We start from the raw sequence: 20,229 nt of genomic DNA, 5'->3' as shown, positions 1-20,229 counted from the left end.
GAGCTATAGATACCACAGCTTTAGAGTCAAATTATCTGGCTGCCTTTATACAACCTTCCTTTTACTTTGTTCGAAGACGGATGTTTACACTGAGAGTGACGTAATCAATTTCCGAGAGAAGAAATTTATTTTTCAATAACTTTTATTTGGTAATTTCTCTTCTGCTCTACTCACATCCATCTTTACTGATGGTCTAGGCTTTGGTTTTAGTTTATGTGAATGTGTTTTGTTGTGCTTTGCGTATTTTCGAATTTGTGAGCCAATACTAAACGGGAGAGGCTACGGCACGCCGTCAACCCGTAACGCAATACGTCACAGACGTCGTGAAAATGTGGGTTGGAGCATACTGTCAAGTCGTACTACTGAACAGATGACATGAAGTTAGTGTTCACTGATATTACATTACACTGCTTAGGTTTCCCAATGTAGTTCAATATGAAAATCAAACGAAAGTCGCAAGCACAAGCAGTAGCAACTGCAGAGAATGCTCCCCGCCAATATACTGCACCCGCCAAACACCGCCACAGTTTTCTATGCACAGATACGTTTGAATAGTCTCTCCAATTTAGTGTTGAGCTGACTGGTATGAGCAACCTGCTATCTCAAAAATGTTACTATTTTGCTTTCTGTGTTTTTTTTCTCTCGTTAGAGTTAGTTCGATCATATTAATAATCGACATATTCCGTGATTGGAATGATGGCCGTGCACTACATGTATGGCTGGCAGGCAGCAACGCAGTATCAACGCGTAAGCTTTATGACGATAAACCCGCTGAGAAGCGGTTAGCCTGTGCTCAGACGTTTGCACGACTCCACCGGCGTTTTCTAGCCAAAGGCACAAATGAGAGTTTCAAATAGTGGGAGACAGACATACAAATAACTGTGCTAGACGAGTGAACTTTTCGTGCAAAGGAAGAAATTTTATCAGTTAGTGCAAGAAGAAGGGAAGACGTTAGTTACGTCACTATTTCCAACGTTCTGCATGAAAACTTTCTTTAAGAGTGTCACAGAGCGATACATGAATGGGGAAACTTTCAGCGAAGAGGAATATTCTGTCAATCTTGCCTGGTCATTGGGGCTCATGTCAAAGCGCCACTCACGACTGAATACAACTCTACTCCAGTAAGTGGGATTCCAGTCGATGATGCGTCTGGAGACAATCCGGACAGTGCTGAGAAACCAATCTGACTGTCGCCCTCCATACGGCCCGATGACCTGAGGTAGTGGAGTGTCACCTCTTTTCATAGCAACACTTCTTTGGTTTTCATCCCTGACACCCTTACAACATTGTGGTACGTCGACGATTTTCTACTCCCCGTTATGTTACCCTTAATGGCAAGCCTTCAGGGGATTACATTTCAGCAAGATAATGCCCGCCGGGACAAGGCGAGAGTTCCTCCTGATTATCTTTATGCTTGGCAAACTCTACTGTTGCTAGTCCGATCTTTGGATATCTCCGCAATTAAGAACTTTTGGAGCTTTATGGGCACATCCCTGCCACTATCTCGGGATTCTGACGATATAACTGGCCGATTGGACTGAATCTGGAACCTTATTTCTCAGGAGGATATCTAACAATTCTAGCAATGCTAAGCCGAAGCTTGCATAAGGACGTGAGGTGGACCAACGCGTTATTTATTTTCTCAATTTGTGAAGCTCTTTCTCATTATTATATCATCCGATTTTTCTGAGATAATAAGCATTTGTTTGTACTCGTATATGTACACGTACATCTCATCTACCAATTTTCGTCCCACTCGAATAACTCCTTCGTGGCGCGTCTTTTTTTCTCTTGGTGTGTCTTATTGGGTCAATGTACATAATCATTTGTACTTTTTGGTGACAGGAATACATCCTTGATCATATTTAGAACCACAGCTGACAGTAATGTATATGGTTAATGAAAAGCACGTCAGCAGTACTATTAGACAATCAACAATCATCGTCTTACGACCGGCTTTGCTAGTAGAACACCTTCAGGTTCCCTTGTTGTGCTAAGGTCAGAGCACAAAAATGTTTGTGTGGTGACTTTAGCACTACTCGGCAATCTGAAGGTTATATCAGAATTGAGAGTCTCCGCCACCAGTATCTGTCAGTGCGACAAAATGTCATTCCTAAGGGCACTTATCATTCAGGGACTGGGTGTTGTGTCGTCCTAATCATCATCATTTCATCCCCATCGACGAGCAAGTCGCCGAAGTGGTGTCAGATCGAAAGACTTGCATCCGGCGAACGGTCTACCCGACGGGAGGCCCTAGTCATACGACATTTACATTTACAGAATTGAGAGAGAAGTCTTTGGTGGATAGAAATGTACGGAAGTGATTTAAACTGTCAGAAATCCAAAGAAGAGTCTAGAAGCGTCTGAACTGTTGTGCACTAGAAGTATGACGAAGGCCCACCGTACATCTTTTTGTGCCGACCGGGGTGGCCGAACGGTTCTAGGGGCTACAGTCTGGAACCGCGCGACCGCTATGGTCGCAGGTTCGAATCCTGCTTCAGACTTGGATGTGTGTGATGTCCTTAGGTTAGCTAGGTTTAAGTAGTTCTAAGTTCTAGGGGACTGATGATCACAGTAGTTCATAGTGCTCAGAGTCATCTTTTTGTCCGATTTTCCTTAACTCAGACATGCACAAAATTCACCCTTATCTTTTGTTTTATAGCTTGCTGGTAACCAAAGTATAAGCTGTCATCAAAATTGCTTATTCTTCTTGTAGTTTCTCCTGCGTTTCTCGAATAACATACTGTTCCTAGAGACAGAACATTCCTTAGTTTCTCTGATGTAAAGTCAAACAAATATTTGTAAGAACTTTAAGAGCATTTGGAACTTTAAGAGCATTTGAAACTTTAAGAGCATTTGTTCACAAGAAGCGCTGTTCTCAGTCCAAAATATTGCCCTGGTTGTTGCTCTAACATCGCTATCTTTCCTTTTACTGTTGTGGAAATTTTGTTAATTAACGTGAAAGAGCACCAAACTAATGACGTAAGCAGTTCTTCGGTTGGCTGAGCATAAATGTTTTCAATCTGAATCCATTCCGTCTGGATAGCATAAATTGCTTGAGAGGTAATTGCCCATTCAACTACAGTAGGTCTCCGTTAACGATACACTCTAGACATCGACAACATGCAAAGATGTACAACACACTATAGTTATTGATAATGTTCAGAATTTCGAATAAAAAGTTGTTAAATGAGGGGAAGCATTTCAAAAAATGTGTCAGATCAACATTAGATTGTGGGTAACAGGAAGTCACACTAGTGGCTATTACTAACTTAGCAACATACTTATGTGACCGTGATCGTGCGTAATGTTTTTAAGAAGATTTCTATTGAAGAGAAGCAGTATCTGGACAAACGGTAAGAGAACCAAGGTTTAATTAGTAATAAAGTAAACTGCAGTTGCGTAAAAGGAAACGGTTGCAAGGTTAATTAGGCAAACTTATACCAGGTACTGGCATGGTTCACAAAGGAAGTTAACTATTGCAAATGACTCAGTCTGATACTGAAATAGTGTTTTCCTGATACGGTACGAGACAGTACTGCAATTTTGAAAATAATGAGCCAGTGATGTCCTCGTCTTATATTGAGTTCGACGAGTCCCGTGGACACATTGAGTTTACCGTGGCGCACTAAACTGTCGGCATTTTGCTATCCTCGATTTGAGCACTAAAGATTGTGGAAATGTGGAGATGTTTCTCTTTACAGATCCTGTAATTCCTAATGATTCATGCCATCTACATGCTTATACTGAAGCTGCCCTCCATAGATTATTGCACAGAACAGTCAGCGTGCCATTGAACAATAAGGACCGAGAGACTGAATAACCACCATTAAGACGATAGTGGTTAATAAAGGTTACAATGTGGATATTGTTATTAAACTGCAGGGTGAAGGTAAAGATAAAAGAAGAATAAACCTAGCGATGAAAAAAATGAAAACGGTCCCTGTGCCGTATTATGGAACAACTTCGTAAAAAATCACGAAGATTTTTGAACCGCATGGTGTTAAAATAGCGTTCCAGGCCAACAATCTAGAAAGGTATAACCGGAAACATGACGTTGGTAAAAAGATAACCAAGTTCGAAAGACAGGGAATTTATAAAATTCAGTACGCATCTTGCGATGAAAGTTGATTGGGCAGGCAGGAAGGACATTTCCGGTCAGATACAGGGCACATAATGATGCATTCAGAACGCGTAATTATGGCATATGAGCCGTTGCAAATCATATGTACCACAAAGGCCTCCCCCCTTAAGAGAACTTTAGAAGACTAAAAAACTAGCAGGTGAAAACAGAAAAAAAAATAGACTTTCTGGAAGAATTGAATTCATGAAAGTATCATGCAAATATTTTGAACGAGCAGGGTAATGACAACGGAATAAGTTGCCTCTGTAGAGATTAGATACATAATCAAAAATTGTCAGTGTCTCGTCCACGAAGTGACTATAAGCTGACAACCGTGAAGTTTGCAAATTAGGAAAGTATGGGTGACCAATGAAATAGCATTACGGTTGAGGTAATAGCTACACTCAGGCTGGAACATAGTGGATGTCAACTTCATAACGACTTTGGGGGCACTGCATAAGCGTAAACCTGACTCTCTTGGAGCCCACAGCAGTTCCCCACAGGACGCGACCTGGTGCAGTGCTCCCTATGAGACGGGCCTGAGAGTGTTAGCAATGCAAAGCTAACAGGTATAAAACACTGAGAATTGAATTAGGAAGGACGTCAGTATTAACAGAGGCAAACATACTGTAGACCATGAGTAGGACGGGCCTTGTACAGTAATAAGCCTTAATTAGTTGTACCTGGAAAGTGTCTAGTGGAGCACCAATGGCACTGCAAGAGCTTAATCTGGCGTGGTCTTAAATTCTTGTGGTTCACCAGACTGAATCCTGTAACCAGTACTCGGAAGCACGTTTGGACTCTGTTTAGCTATGAAGAACGTGTTTATGATTTACGGTGTTAAGGGGAGTTGGAACGCCCTATGGCGAAATTGTTAAATTTAGTGACTTGGCTTCTCTGTATTTCAGGAACCTCCTAGGCATTGGCATGAAACGTTTACAGGACAGTAAACTGAATGTTCTGAGTCTACCGAACTACAATAATTGCACTGATTTCGGAAATACAAATTTTTAACTAAAAAGTTAAAACTTTGTGTACTTTTTTGGGTTGTCCTAAATAATTTTAGTTTTACATAACATTATGTTCTTCTTCTACGAGGGCATGTCAATTATTATACGCAAAGTAGTTATAAAATTTTATTGTAAACAATTAGGAAACTTGCAATAACCTCATTTCTCGACATAGTCTCCTGGAGTTTCAACGCAGTCGGTCCATCGCTGTACAAACTTCCTGAAGCCCTCATAAAAGAAGGTTGTCGGTTGAGCTGCGAGTCAAAAATGCACCGCCTCTTTCACTGCTTCGTCCGATGAAAAACGAGGGCCCCTCAATGCCTGTTTGAGTGGGCCAAACAAGTGATAGTCAGAAGGGACCAGATCGGGAATATATGAAGGATGGTCCCGTACTTCAAATTTGAGTTTCTGGAGCGTTTCAGCACTGTGGGCAGCAGTATGTGGACGTACATTGTTATGTAACAACAAATTTGACAACAATTCTCGGCGTTTGCTTCAAATGGTTCAAATGCCTCTAAGCACTATGGGGCTTACCATTGGAGATCATCAGTGCCCTAGACTGAGAACTACTTGAACCTAACTAACCTATGGACATCACACACATCCATGCCCGAGGCAGAATTCGATCCTGCGACCGTAGCAGCAGCGCGGTTCCAGATTAAAGCGCCAAGAACCGCTCGGCCACAGAGGCCGGTGGCGTTTGGTTCGAATTGCAGGCTTTATCATGACAGTAAGCATCTCACTGCAACGTACCCTGTTTAATATTGTGTCCCTTTGCCCACAGTGTTCCAGTGATGGACCTTGTGCGTCCCAAAAAACCGTAAGCATCAGTTGCGCCCTGAACTTTTTCTTGCTCGGCGAATTTTGATGTTTCCATTCCATACTCTGCCGTTTACTCTCCAGGTTGTAATCATGGATCCGTGTTTCATCACCAGTAATAATCCTGTCTAAGAAATTGTCCCGTTCGTTACCCTAGCGTCCCAAATGTTTTTTTACAGATGTCCAAACGCGTTTGTTTCTGCAACTGTGTGAGTTGTTTTGGGACAGTTTGCATAAAGTTTATGAAACCCAAGTCTGTTGTGGATGATTTCTTAGACAGAACCGTGACTAATTTTCAGACGATGTGCCACTTCGTCAATAGTTTATTGTCTGTGTAAGAGAATCGTCTCACGTGAACGCTAAATGGTTTCTTCATTTGTGGCGGTAAACGGTCGTCCGGCTCCTTCATTGTGCGTAACACTTTCAATCCATTCGCAGACATTCCGTTGTGTTAAAACACTGTTCCTGTACTGTACCGAAAGTTTTTGATGAATTTTTGTCCCTGATACGCCTTCCGACCACAAGAAACGGATCGCTAGACGTTGCTCATCTTTGGTGCAAATAGACAGCAGAGCAGCCTTGATTAACAGCACGGCAGCGGTAACGAAACTAACCTATCAGCTTGAAAATTGCAAATATATAACAACAAATAAACAAAGCATGCGTCACAAAGTAAAGTGACACTACCAAAATAAACAAAAATATAACCAAACTGGGGATACTAATTGACTTACCCTTGAATTTCAGTAGACTTAGGATATGTATGTTATTACTCCCTGAAAATTCGAATATACTAGAAGTGGTTTCTGACATTTAGGGAAACATACAACAGAAAATGTAAATTTTCAGGAAGGTCTTCCAAAGTTTCAAAAAACCTGTAAGTCACTTAACATATGCCAATTTTTTTTATTTTATTTTCAGTCACTCAGAAGCGCCTTACACCATACTGTACATTATCCTCTTCACCTTTTCCATGTTTTTTCTTCTGTTCTTCGCTCTGGGCTACTCAGTGGCCAACTGTGTTGCATACTCTGCTTTATCAATGCGAACCTGGTCCATTCGTACAAGGTCTCTGACGTAGTTTGCTCTAGGATTAATTCATATATGCAGTAGTACTTTCACCCTACTAATGTTGCCATCATTAAAAGGAATAACAGCATCACTGACCGCCCACTTTCAGTCTTCATTCCAACAAAAATATTTTTTGGTAAGCGAGTACATATAATATTATTGAACGAAGCATTGGGATTTTTAGACTGACATGCAGACACTTCCTCAGTAATCCAGTATTTGCCAGGTCTCTTCAAACAGATTTTATCATATTCATGACTGCTGCTGGGATGGAATGCTTATGGCTGCATGAACTCTTTGAGTACTGGGCATTACGGTAATTCCACGATGAATCAGGCCCAGGAGGGCAGAGTTTGTGTAGTGGTTTCTCATCAGTTGACAGTCCGTGGAAGAAGGTAGTCCATACACCCTGCTTCATTTTCAATAAATCCTCGGTATTATTTCTATTGGCCATCCTATAATACTACTGTAGTTCATCAATCATTTTGTCTGTCACCCTGCCTCTTATGGTTGTACAGTCAGAAAGTTTCTTGTCTCTCAGACTTTGTTTCAACTTCCTCAACCTGCTGCCATTCCTCTTCTGGACATGAACAACACATTCCAGCTTTGTGATAATCTTCTCGCCATAAGGCTGAGCGGCTACTACGCTCTTATATGCTTTGCAGACTCCATCACCTCAGAAGATAGTGTAACACACATTCCTTTCGTTCTCAGATCTACTACAAATTTCAGTATCTCTAGGGGCCTCCATACCACCACTTGTTCCTTCATAATTTCTGTCACAGATATGCCCTTCTTCATGCCCTGATTTACACTTATAGCAATGTTTGGTTAAAATCTGAAAATGTATTACCTTTCCAGTAGCTACACTGCTCACCGTAGCAACATAATTTTTAGAACTGTAGCTGCGCTTCTGCCAAGTGCATCAAAAGCAACTGGTATGTCAATCATACCATCATTTATTTCAGTAGCTTCGTTTGCTGCAGCCTTCGTTGAATCACATGCAACAGATTCCACAGCATCATCAATAAATCCTGCACACTTGTCGATTTTACAAGGTGGAATTCGCATATTCATCACGGCACGCATCGTTTCTGCTGCAGTGTGTCCTTTGCCAATAGCTTTCAATCCATTAAACCAACTAACATTTGCTTAAAAATAATTATCTTTACACTAATCAGGATTCCAAAATGAATGAGTACATCTAGAAATGGCACATTTAATGATAAGATTCCTGGCTAGTATATTTGATACCTCACTGTTTCAACGAAAACTAACCGGCCCTCCACATATTTTACAACAGACACGTTCACCTAACGACCTTGATAGGATGTGTAAATCTATCAGTATATAATCTAACCTACCATTTACATCACTTTCGTTTCAAGAAAACTGTGCATCACAATGCTTTGTTTTAATCTTCGAAGCACTAATGGGTGTTTCTTTAGATACTGCCGAGTTTGCCTGTATTTCATTGTCTGTAACTTCACACACCACATATTGAACAAGAGTTTCTCTTTATTCGAAAATCTGTTATATTGAAACAAACGTTTTTTAATAATATTTCGTTTCGGCGTCATACTTTACTTTTTGAGAGATTTACCAATCTATTCGTCACTTTTCCTCGTAAAACCGTTAGCAGTTCGGCATACAACATGAGTTTATACTATTAAACGATAAGATACTGTTTTTGACAGTGCTACCAATACAAATACGTAATTTAATCTTTATAATACAGCAATCCACAACCTTCGATATAAAAAATTACCGATTTTATTAGATCTTGCACATTTTATAATGAGATAAAAAACCGAAAATGAGAAAAAAATTTCCGTTCTAACTCCCCTCAACGGGTACATTTTGCAGGTCATTTTTCCAGACACAATTCTACCGCACTGAACTGCACAGTGGGCACTTGTAACTTGCTAAGTCAACTAAATGATCGATATTGAAGAAACTATATGCAACATACTGCTGTGCTCTCACAAAGACTACCCACTTCTTTCCATGTTAAGGAAACTTCTGCCAAACGTGTGACCACTTAAGATCAAAATTGATCGAAAATAATAAAAACGCTATTCATGTACGTGTCTTAAGAAGTCTTTTTCCTGTCATGTAAACAACTAAAAAGCTATATCTTTTGTTGCAGCTGTGGTTGTACGTTTCATACGTAATGACAGGTGCGAGATACTGATGAGTGTTTACAATGAGAAACCGTGGAAGTGGGCGTAACGTATAATAACGACAAAACTTGTCATGTCGCAAACATTATAACAGGGAGTACGACACGCTGAAATGTTTAGCGTGAGAATGTTCTTAACGTAAAGGACTCAGACATAGAAGATTATTGAATCTTCTCGTTTAGAACGGTGATGGGTTGCATCGCGTTAGCTGAGCTCCAGAAGAGCATCTAAATAATTTTTTTTAAGTAATCCTGTTCGTCATCATACAGTTTGAGTTTATAGTAACCCTGCATGAACGGTTTATTAAGAGAAATAAATTCGGAAAAGTATATTTTTCGTCGGAGACACAAGGGTCTGAAAGCTAAAGTGTCTCATATATTCTGTGAGAATGAGAAATCAGCATGGGGACGACTTCTCACAGGTGTACGATACGGAAACCGTTTGGAATGATTCTTGTTACCATTGTATATCAACTACAACTCATTAGCACTCGCGTACTGTAAATCCCCCAATGTACGTCCAGTGATAGAGTCTTTGATTAATAATCAAAACTTCATCGGGCCTGGGTTCGAAGCCCGCCACCGCTTAAATTTTGATTAGCACTCAGCATTGGTAGGCTAAGACTTCCGATATTAGAAATCAGCCTCATTCTGCCAATGAACTTGCCAAAAGTGTGCTGAGGAGCGCATGAAGGTTCAGAGCACTCTCTTGTCCTTGGGATGGGAAACTGCCGGTGAAGGCGGAAGAATCAGCAATAATCGCCGGCATGAGGATACAGAAGGCAAAGGAAATCGCTGTGCTAAAACACATAACGTGTATCCACAGCAAATGTGGCCCGCAATTGAGAAAGTGTCATGAATATCTCTCCATTGGCAAAAGATTCCGGAATTGTCCCACCTCGGATCTCCGGGAGGTGGCGATGCGAAGAAGACTGAATAATCAACGAAAGGATAACGTTCTAAGAAGCGAGACGTGGAATGTCAAAAGCTTGAATATCGTAGCGAAGTTAGTAAATCTGAAAATGGAAATACGAAGGCTCAATGTAGGTATAATAATTGTCAGTAAAGTGAAATGGAAAGAAGACGAGGATTTCTGGCCAGCTGAGTATATTGTAATATCAACACCAGCAGAAAACGGTATAACGGGAATAGGATTCTTTATCAATAGAAAGACAGGGCGAAGAGTGTGTTGCTGTGAATAGTTCAGTGACAGGGTAGTTCTTATCATAATCGACAGCAAAACAACAGTGACAACGATAGTTCAGGTGTACCGTACATGCCGACGTCGCAAGCAGAAGATAAAGAGATAGAGAATATATATGAGGACACTAAAAGGGTAATACAATACATAAATGGTGATGAATCCCCAGTGGGGACTGGGATGAAGTTTTAGGGGAAGGAGTAGAAGAAAGTTTCCAGGGGAATATGGACTTGGGACAAGAAATGAGGGAGGAGGAAGGCTAATTTAGTTATGCATGTGACAGAAGAAGAAATAAGAGTCGATTTAGAAGAGAGAGGGGATCCAGTTTTAAAATCAGAATTTAAGAGAGCTTTGGAGGACTTAATATCAAATGAGGCAGAAGGGGTAGACAACATTCCATCAGAATTTTTAAAACCTTGAGGGCAAGTTGAAACAAAAAGGCTATTCAAACCTTTGTGTAGAATGATGTGTCTGGCGACATTTCATCTGACTTTCGGAAAAATATCATCCACACAGTTCCGATAAGTGCAAGTGCTGACAAGTACGAGAGTTATTGCGCCATCGCCGTAACAGCTCATCCATCCAATATTCTGACAAAAATGATACCTGGTATAAGCAAGAATCGAAAAGAAAATTGAGGACGTGTTATATGACTATCAGTTTGACATTAGGGAAGGGAAAAGAAAAATAGAGGCAATTCTGATCTTGCGGTTGAAAACAGATGCAAGACGAAAGAAAAAAAAAAAGAAAAATCGAGACGAGTTCATAGGATTTGTCATCCTGGAAAAAGCGTTCGACAATGTAAACTGGTGCCAGATGCTCGAAATTCTAAGAAAAATAGGGTTTAGCTATAGGAACAGGCGGGTAATATACAATATGTATAAGAGCCAAGAGGAAATGATAAGAGTGGACGACCAAAATGAAGTGCTCGGATTAAAAAGGGTTTAAGACTGCAATGTACTCTTTCGCCCTACTGTTCACTCTGTACATCGAAGAAACAATAATGGAAATTAAAGAAAGATTCAGGAATGGAATATAATTGAAGGTGAGAGGATATTAATGAGAGGATTCACTGATGACTTTGCTGTGTGAAAGTGAAGAAGAATTATATGATCTGCTGGACACCGTAATGAGTGCAGGATATGGATTCAGATGACGTCGAAGAAAGAGAAAAGTAATGAAAAGTAGCAGATAGAAGAACAGCGAGAAGCTTAACATCAGGATTGATGGACATCAAGTAGATGAAATTATGGAATTCTGCTACTTACGCTGCAAAATACAGTGACGGGCGGAGCAAGGAAGACACCAAAAGGAGACTAATACTGGCAAAAAGGGCATTCCTGCCCAAGAGAAATCTACTGGTATCAAACATTGGCCTTTATTTGACGAAAAAAGTTCTTTAAATATATGTTTGGGACACAGCATTGTATGGATGTGAAACATGGACCGTGGGAAAAATCGAACCGGAAGAGAGTCGAAGCATTTGATATGTGCTGCTACTGCCCAATGTTGAAAATCAGGTCGACTGATAAGGTAAGGAATCGGAGAGGAAAGGAGTATATGAAAAACACTGATAAAGAGAAGGAACAGGATGACAGGATATCTTATAAGACATAACGGAATAACTTCCGTGGTACTATGGGGAGCTGTACTAGTAGAGGGAGACAGAGATTGGAATACATACAGAAGATAATTGAGGACGTAGGTAGCAAGTGCTACTCTGAGATGTAGAGATTTGCACAGGGAAGGAATTAGTGGCGGCAGAATCAAACCAGTCAGGAGACTGATGCCTCAATGACAAAAATTGCAAGTAGGAGGACATAGAGACAAGCAGAAACCCGGCTGCATATGCCGACTGCCTATTCTGACCAACTAAACGCTCATCTAAAGTCCCATTGAATAATTAACATTATAAGATAACTGAGTAGCGGAAAACAGTTGAGAGCAACTGCTAGCTGAATTGATGCTTCATCAGCATTTGAAACTACAGCAAAGCTAATTGAGATTTCCGTACATCCTCCCATTTAATTGTAGTTTTCACCTAACTTTTGTAGCACGTGACGAAGAGAACGACTGTTACAACGCTTTGTTTTATTTATAAGTGAAAGAAAATGAAATAACCTTAGTTTCCTGACACTCATGTATATGTTGGATTTATGTGTGGGACACTGATAAAGAGAAAGGGGAACGGTGGCGTATAATGCACAGCAAGAAACTTCTGATATTGTAGAGGTACAATTTCAGGAACTTTCTGGTTTAGTGAGCTTTAAGGGGGGTAGGACGTCTACAATTTAAAAAAAAATCGATTTTTAAAAAATATGCTTTTTTGTAGCCCACATCTTCCTGAATAATTTGATGTACAAAACATACATATTTGAGGAGTTATAAAGTACGTAATTTGGTCCTAATTGTATGAAGAAGCAGCGCCACACCCCTCTGCACAGCATTCTTCTGTCATACCTAAGTGTATTTCGCTCTGTAGAATTCGAATGTAATATTTATGCCAAAGATAGTCATAAGTGAAACAGAGGACTATCGATATCGATACTTTCTCTGCTGCTATCGACATGCATTGTTTTGATCGCTGGTTTTCTTTGTTCTATGTTTTGAAAGGCGTGCCGTGAGGTGCTGTGATCTTCGACACAATTTTCATTTTGCTCTGTTGTTTTGTGTTCGTTTCTGGCATATTATCGCACAGGATGCCTAGAATTAGTTGCTTCAACCGTAAACAACGTCACCACGGCAACTAATACACAGTAAAGGGTGTTACAACAAATGTTACACCAGTGACTCAAGACTGCAATCTCTCAGAGCCAGGTAAAAAATTCACCACCGAGTGCTTCTAGAAGGAAACTTGTTTTTGGTGCTGATGAAAATGGAGGCTGTGAATCCAAAGGTTCATGTACTATTATCGTTGATGTTAACATACTGTCACAATTAATATTGGACAATGTTAAGTGCAACCATTGATCCGGTGTTCAGTGTGTTTCTTTGGTAGAAGATAAGTGTGCCAGGAAAGGCCTTGCTATGAACGTATCTGTGATATGCAGCAAATGCAACGTTGGTGCGTCTTGCAAGACATCTAAAATCGCAAACAAAGGTTATGATGTGAATTTGAGGGTAGCATATGGCATGCTCTGTATTGGTAGGGGACAGAAGGCAGCAAGAATACTTTGTGAAGTGATGAATCTTCCTCCTCCTCCAGCAAAGTTTGAGAGGTATTATGGCTTACTGATTGACGCTGAAAAAGAAGTTGCAGAATCTTCAATGAGAAGTGCTGCAGAAGAATCTACTGTCGAAAATGATGGTAACAGGGACATAGTGACTGCTTTTGATGGTACCTGGCAAAAAAGAGGATACACTTCATTGAACGGTGTTGTAACAGCAACATCTGTTGACACTGGTAAGGTACTAGATGTTGAAGTGCTGAGTAAATTTTGTCATAGTTGTGTGAAAGGAATTGCTGATCATGTATGTAATATGAACTATAAAGGATCAAGTGAAGGTATGGAACTGCAGGGAGTTGTAAGCATGTTTACCAGATCTGTTGCCTCCCTTGGCCTAAATTATGAGAAGTACCTTGGTGATGGTGAAAGTAAAGGTTTCCTTGAGATTCAAAAGTGTGCACCATATGGAGCTGAGACTATTGTGCAGAAGTTGGAATGTGTGGGACGTGTACAGAAAAGATTTGACACTAGACTTAGAAGGCTGAGACATGATTTGTCAGGAAAAAAATATCTGATGGGAAGGGAATAAAACCTAGAGGGCGACTGACGGGTGCAGAAATTCACAAACTACAGACATATTATGGTTTGGCAATAAGAACAAACACAGCGGACTTGAACTTACTGAAGAAATGCCTTCGTGGTGGTACCGAAAACCCAAAAGAAAGTTTTAACCGATGTGTTTGGGAAAGATTGCCAAAAACCGTTTTTGTGAGAAGAAATGCACTTGCTATGAGTGTCTATGATGCAGTTTTATGTTTAAATGACGGTGTGCAAAGCAGGATACATGTGTTACAGAAAATGGGAATCAAACCTGGAGTGAACTGTATCAAAGCTTTGTATGACAGACAGAGAGTGTGTAGTGAAAGCAGATAAATCATTTTTGGAGGTCATAAAATCAAGAAGAGTGCATCATAGGAATGTGAAGATGAAGGAAACTGATATTGAAAACGATAAACAACCAGCTTATTGTTCTGGACAGTTCTAAAACTATGCCAAATACAAGCAGAAACTTTACCGACTATTTTCCGCAAAACACAATTTTCTGTACTTAGGTACATGTAGCATCCAAAATAAATATCCTATTACTATCAAACTTGGTATGCTTATTAAACACAAACTCCTTAATGCAGAACTCTAGAATGTTCCATATCTATTAAAAATTGGGATAATTAACTACAAAATTTGTGTTTTTTCCAACAATGAAGTTTAAAATATAATAACTCAGTCAGTTTTTTCCTAAATTAAATAAATTGTAGACTTTCATCCACCTTTAAGAATGATTTGTATGCTGTGGAACATTCATCTTACTTATGAAGAGAAGTGTACCTAAATCAATTAATGCAGCCAATGGTAATGGAACAAATAGTCGAATTACACATATAAAACAAATTGCTTTTGGTATGATTTTCAACGTCCACTGCTATCAGTGTGAGTCCTGAATACTTCTTGGTCATACTGAAAAATTTTTATGATTTTATTTGTAAAAGTATAGAAAGTGAAATTAGAAATGTCCTGTGGTGCTCTCCTGCAATAAGTCGTCCCGTTTGACGTCATACCCCCCTTAAAAACATTTTTAACATTATTAGAGCATTTTAGCATTATTGGTAGGGAAACATACGTTTTGAGAATGTTGGCTGGAATAGTCTCTTTCAAATTCTGGAAGGGTAAAATACAGGGAGCGAAAGGCTATTTACAATTAGTACAGGAACCAGATTATAGTTATAAGAGTCGAGCGGCATGAAAGGGAGGTAGTGATTGACAAGAGAGTGCGACAGGGTAGGAGCCTATCTCTGATGTCATTCTTTCTGTATATTCAGCAAGCAGTAAAGGAAAGAAATAAAAACTTTGACGTTTGTAGACGACATTCTAATTGTATCAGAGACGGCAAAGTACGTGGAAGAGCAGTAGAAGGGAATGGATAGTGTCTTGAAACGAGGATACAAGATGAACATCAACAAAAGCAAAATGAGTATAATGGAATGTAGTCGAATTAAATCAGGTGATACTCAGGTAATTACATTAGGAAATGAGAAACATAAAGTAGTAGATGAGTTTTATTATTTTGGGGCAAAATAACTGATGATGGACGAAGTAAAGAGGATATAAAATGTAGAGTGGCAATTGCAAGGAACGCATTTCGAAGAAGCGAAATTTGTTAACATAAAATATAAATTTAAGTGTCAGGAAGTTCGGAGTGTAGCCATGTATGGAAGTTAAACATGGACATTAATTAGTTGAAGAGAATAGAAGCTTTCGAAATGTGGTGCTACAGAAGAAAGCTGAAGATTAGATGGGTAGATCGGGTAACTAATAAGGAAGTACTGAACAGAACGGGGGGAAAGAGCAATTCTTGGCACTTGACTAGCAGGAAGGATCTGTTGGTAGGACACGTTATGAGACATCAAGAGATCATGAATTTAGTATTGGAGGGTCGTACGGAGTGTAAAAATCGTGCAGGGGGACCACGGCATGAATACACGAAACAAATTCAGAAGGATCTAGGTTGCAGTAGTTACTCGGAGATGAAAAAGCTTGCACAGGATAGAGTAGCCTGGCGAGCTGCATCAATCCAGTCTGTGGACTGAAAACCAAAACAGCAATAACAACTGTGCAATATAATGTTAATAAACGATATGTTGAATATTATAATGTGACATTTATCCTAAGATATTAATTGAGTAATTATTTTTATTAGAGTAGGAGAAAATAAAGTCACAAATGTCTCTGAGCACTATGGGACTGAACATCTGAGGTCATCAGTCCCCTACAATTTACAACTACTTAAACCTAACAACCTAAGGATACGCAAAGAAGTGGGATACGGATGTTCTAATGAATGACGAGATACGTTTGAAGTTCTCTAACGCTATAGATACAGAAATAACGAATAGCGCAGTAGGCAGTACAGTTGAAGAGGTATGGACATCTCTAAGAAGGGCCATCACAGAAGTTGGGAAGGAAAACATAGGTACAAAGAAGGTAGCTGCGAAGAAACCATGGGTAATAGAAGAAATACTTCAGTTGGTTGATGAAAGGGGGAAGTACAAATATGTTACGGGAAAATCAGGAATACAGAAATACAAATCGCTGAGGAATGAAATAAATAGGAAGTGTAGGGAAGCAAAGACGAAATGGCTGCAGGAAAAATGTGAACACATCGAAAAATATATGATTGTCGGAAGGACAGACTCAGCATACAGGAAAGTCAAAACAACCTTTGATCACATGAAAAGCAACGGTGGCAACATTAAGAGTGCAACGGGAATTTCACTGTTAAATGCAGAGGAGAGAGCAGATAGCTGGAAAGAATACATTGAAAGCCTCTATGAGGGTGATGATTTGTCTGGTGCGATAGAAGAAGAAACAGGAGTCGATTTAGAAGAGATAGGGGATCCAGTATTAGAATCGGAGTTTAAAAGAGCTTTGGAGGACTTACGGTCAAATAAGGCAGAAGGGGTAGATAACATTCCATCAGAATTTCTAAAATCATTATGGGAAGTGGCAACAAAACGACTATTCACGTTGGTGTGTAGAATATATGTGTCTGGCGACATATCATCTGACTTTAGGAAAAGCATCATCCACCCAATTCCGAAGACGGCAAGAGCTGACAAGTGCGAGAATTATCGCACAATCAGCTTAACAGCTCATGCATCGAAGCTGCTTACAAGAATAATATACAGAAGAATGGAAAAGAAAATTTAGAATGCGCTAGGTGACGATCAGTTTGGCTTTAGGAAAAGTAAAGGCACGAGAGAGGCAATTCTGACGTTACTGCTAATAATGGAAGCAAGACTAAAGAAAAATCAAGACACATTCATAGGATTTGTCGACCTGGGAAAAGCGTTCGACAATATAAAATGGTGCAAGCTGTTCGACATTCTGAAAAAAGTACTGGTAAGCTATAGGGAGAGACGGGTCATATACAATATGTACAACAACCAAGAGGGAATAATAAGAGTGGACGATCAAGAACGATGTACTCGTATTAAGAAGGGAGTAAGACAAGGCTGTAGCCTTTCGCCCCTACTCTTCAATCTGTGCATCGAGGAAGCAACGATGGAAATAAAAGAAAGATTCAGGAGTGGAATTAAAATACAAGGTGAAAGGATATCAATGATAGGATTCGCTGATGACGTTGCTATCCTGAGTGAAAGTGAAGAAGAATTAAATGATCTGCTGAACGGAATGAACAGTCTAATGAGTACACAGTATGGTTTGAGAGAAAAACGGAGAAAGACCAAGGTAATGAGAAGTAGTAGAAAAGAGAACAGCGAGAAACTTAACATCAGGATTGATGGTCACGAAGTCAGTGAAGTTAAGGAATTCTGCTACCTAGGCAGTAAGATAACCAATGACGGACGGAGCAAGGAGGACATAAAAGCAGACTCGCTATGGCAAAAAAGGCATTTATGGCCAAGAGAAGTCTACTAATATCAAATACCGGCCTTAATTTGAGGAGGAAATTTCTGAGGATGTACGTCTGGAGTACAGCATTGTATGGTAGTGAAACATGGACTGTGGGAAAACCGGAACAGAGGAGAATGGAAGCATTTGAGATGTGGTGCTATAGAAGAATGTTGAAAATTAGGTGGACTGATAAGGTAAGGTATGAGGAGGTTCTACGCAGAATCGGAGAGGAAAGGAATATGTGGAAAACACTGATAAGGAGAAGGGACAGGATGATAGGACATCTGCTAAGACACGAGGGAACTGTAGAGGGCAAAAACTGTAGAGGGAGACAGAGATTGGAATACGTCAAGCAAATAATTGAGGGCGTAGGTTGCAAGTGCTACTCTAAGATGAAGAGGTTAGCACAGGAAAGGAATTCGTGGCGGGCCGCATATCAAACCAGTCAGTAGACTGATGACCAAAAAAAAAAAAAAAAAAAAAAAAAAAAAAAAAAAAAAAAAAAAAAAAAGCCTAAGGACATCACACACATCCCACATCCCTGCACGAGGCAGGTTTCGAACTGCGCGTTTCCCGACTGTAGCGCCTAGAACCGCTCGGCGACTCTGACAGGCAAAATAAAGGTGTTATGGAAAATGGAACACACATGAACTACATTTAGCTCAAACAACATATCGAAATGGATTACTTGAATGTGCATGCATAAAAATAAAACTCAGCTAATAACTTCGGAACATGCTGAAAAGAGAAAAGAAAAATGCAAACTGGGATATAATAGCTTTTGGCCACAGGAAGTGTTTTCCAAGGATGTTGAAAACGAAGTACGATTGCATATTGTTATACTTCAACAGTTGATCATCAGTTTCATTGCAGAAGAGGCCATAGCAGGCAAAAAATTGTCAGAAGGTCTCCAAGAAAAAAATTTCACTGAATCCACGGCAGATGTTGAAAGACCTAAACAACTCTTAGCTAAGGCACATCGGAGCTACACACTAATCCACTCAAAAAACGAAACTAAGAGTAGAGAAGAAAGTCCACCTGTAGAATGGAAACGTAAAACACAGCACAGATACCGCGAATGGTATGATAAATATCGAACGGAAGAAATGATCCGCTAATTGAGGTGCAAATTGTGGATTCAAGTAACCGTGTCCAGAAATGGAAAAAGGAGTGAAAAATTTATGTTGCAAGATGTAAGAACCAAAAGTATGGAACGTTTCCTTAAACTTTGACTAGTAAATTTCTTTAAGGTCAGTGGCACAGTTTACGAGGGAGGTTAAGTTTGTGCACCAACTGGTACAAATTAGGAAGTCAGATCCCAATGTGTTACCACTGGCAGACGATTAGCAAATTAAGTTCAAAAATGGTTCAAATGGCTCTAAGCTCTATGGGACATAACATCATAGCTCAACCAGTCCCCTAGACTTAGAACTACCTAAACGTAACTATCCCTTAGGACACCACATACATCCATGCCTGGGGCAGGATTCGAACCTGCGACCGCAGCAGCAGCGCGATTCCGTACTGAAGCGCCTAGAACTGCTGGGTCACAAAGGCCGGCTAGCAAATTAAGTGAAGTGTGTTTATTTTTCTCGGAGTTTCCTGTCTTTAAATCAGATGCCCAGAACAAAATTCTGCATTTGAAGATGACATTGTATAAGTAATTTCGTAACTTGTTGTTTGGGGTATAATAATTAAAATTGCCAAAGTATTACAGTTGAGACAACATTCCCCTACAAATTCTCAGTACGTAGACAAAGTAATAATAGACATATGACTGTACTGCACAGTAGTAATATCAAATCAGGCGTGGTAAACCAAGTATGTAGTCTGTATAACCTTAGAAGGTAGCGAGATAATAAGATATATACTGAATATGAAATTACTTCTTTGATCTTGGCACTGAATGTAACCAATGGACCCGATAGTTAAAAAGATATTAACATAATACACAATTATCATCAGGTCCTTTGCTTACCTTCATGGTCAGTTTTACCTGATGACGGCATAGGCGGAAGGGCGCCACTTTGCATCAATGTACTTATTATTTAGTTAATGACTTATTACCTTGCGACCTATGCAGCTTCGACACAGTATATATATAGAAATATAACAGTGCCAAAATGAGAGTCCGTGTTCTGACTCTGGTATTTTGGATATAATGTTACAAATGCTCAAACCGTTGA

This window comes from Schistocerca gregaria, chromosome 4 (genome assembly GCF_023897955.1).
Source record: "Schistocerca gregaria isolate iqSchGreg1 chromosome 4, iqSchGreg1.2, whole genome shotgun sequence".
Classification (NCBI taxonomy): Eukaryota; Metazoa; Arthropoda; class Insecta; order Orthoptera; family Acrididae; genus Schistocerca; species Schistocerca gregaria.
The sequence above is the reverse complement of the archived record's forward strand: the minus strand, read 5'-3'. Positions refer to the sequence as shown.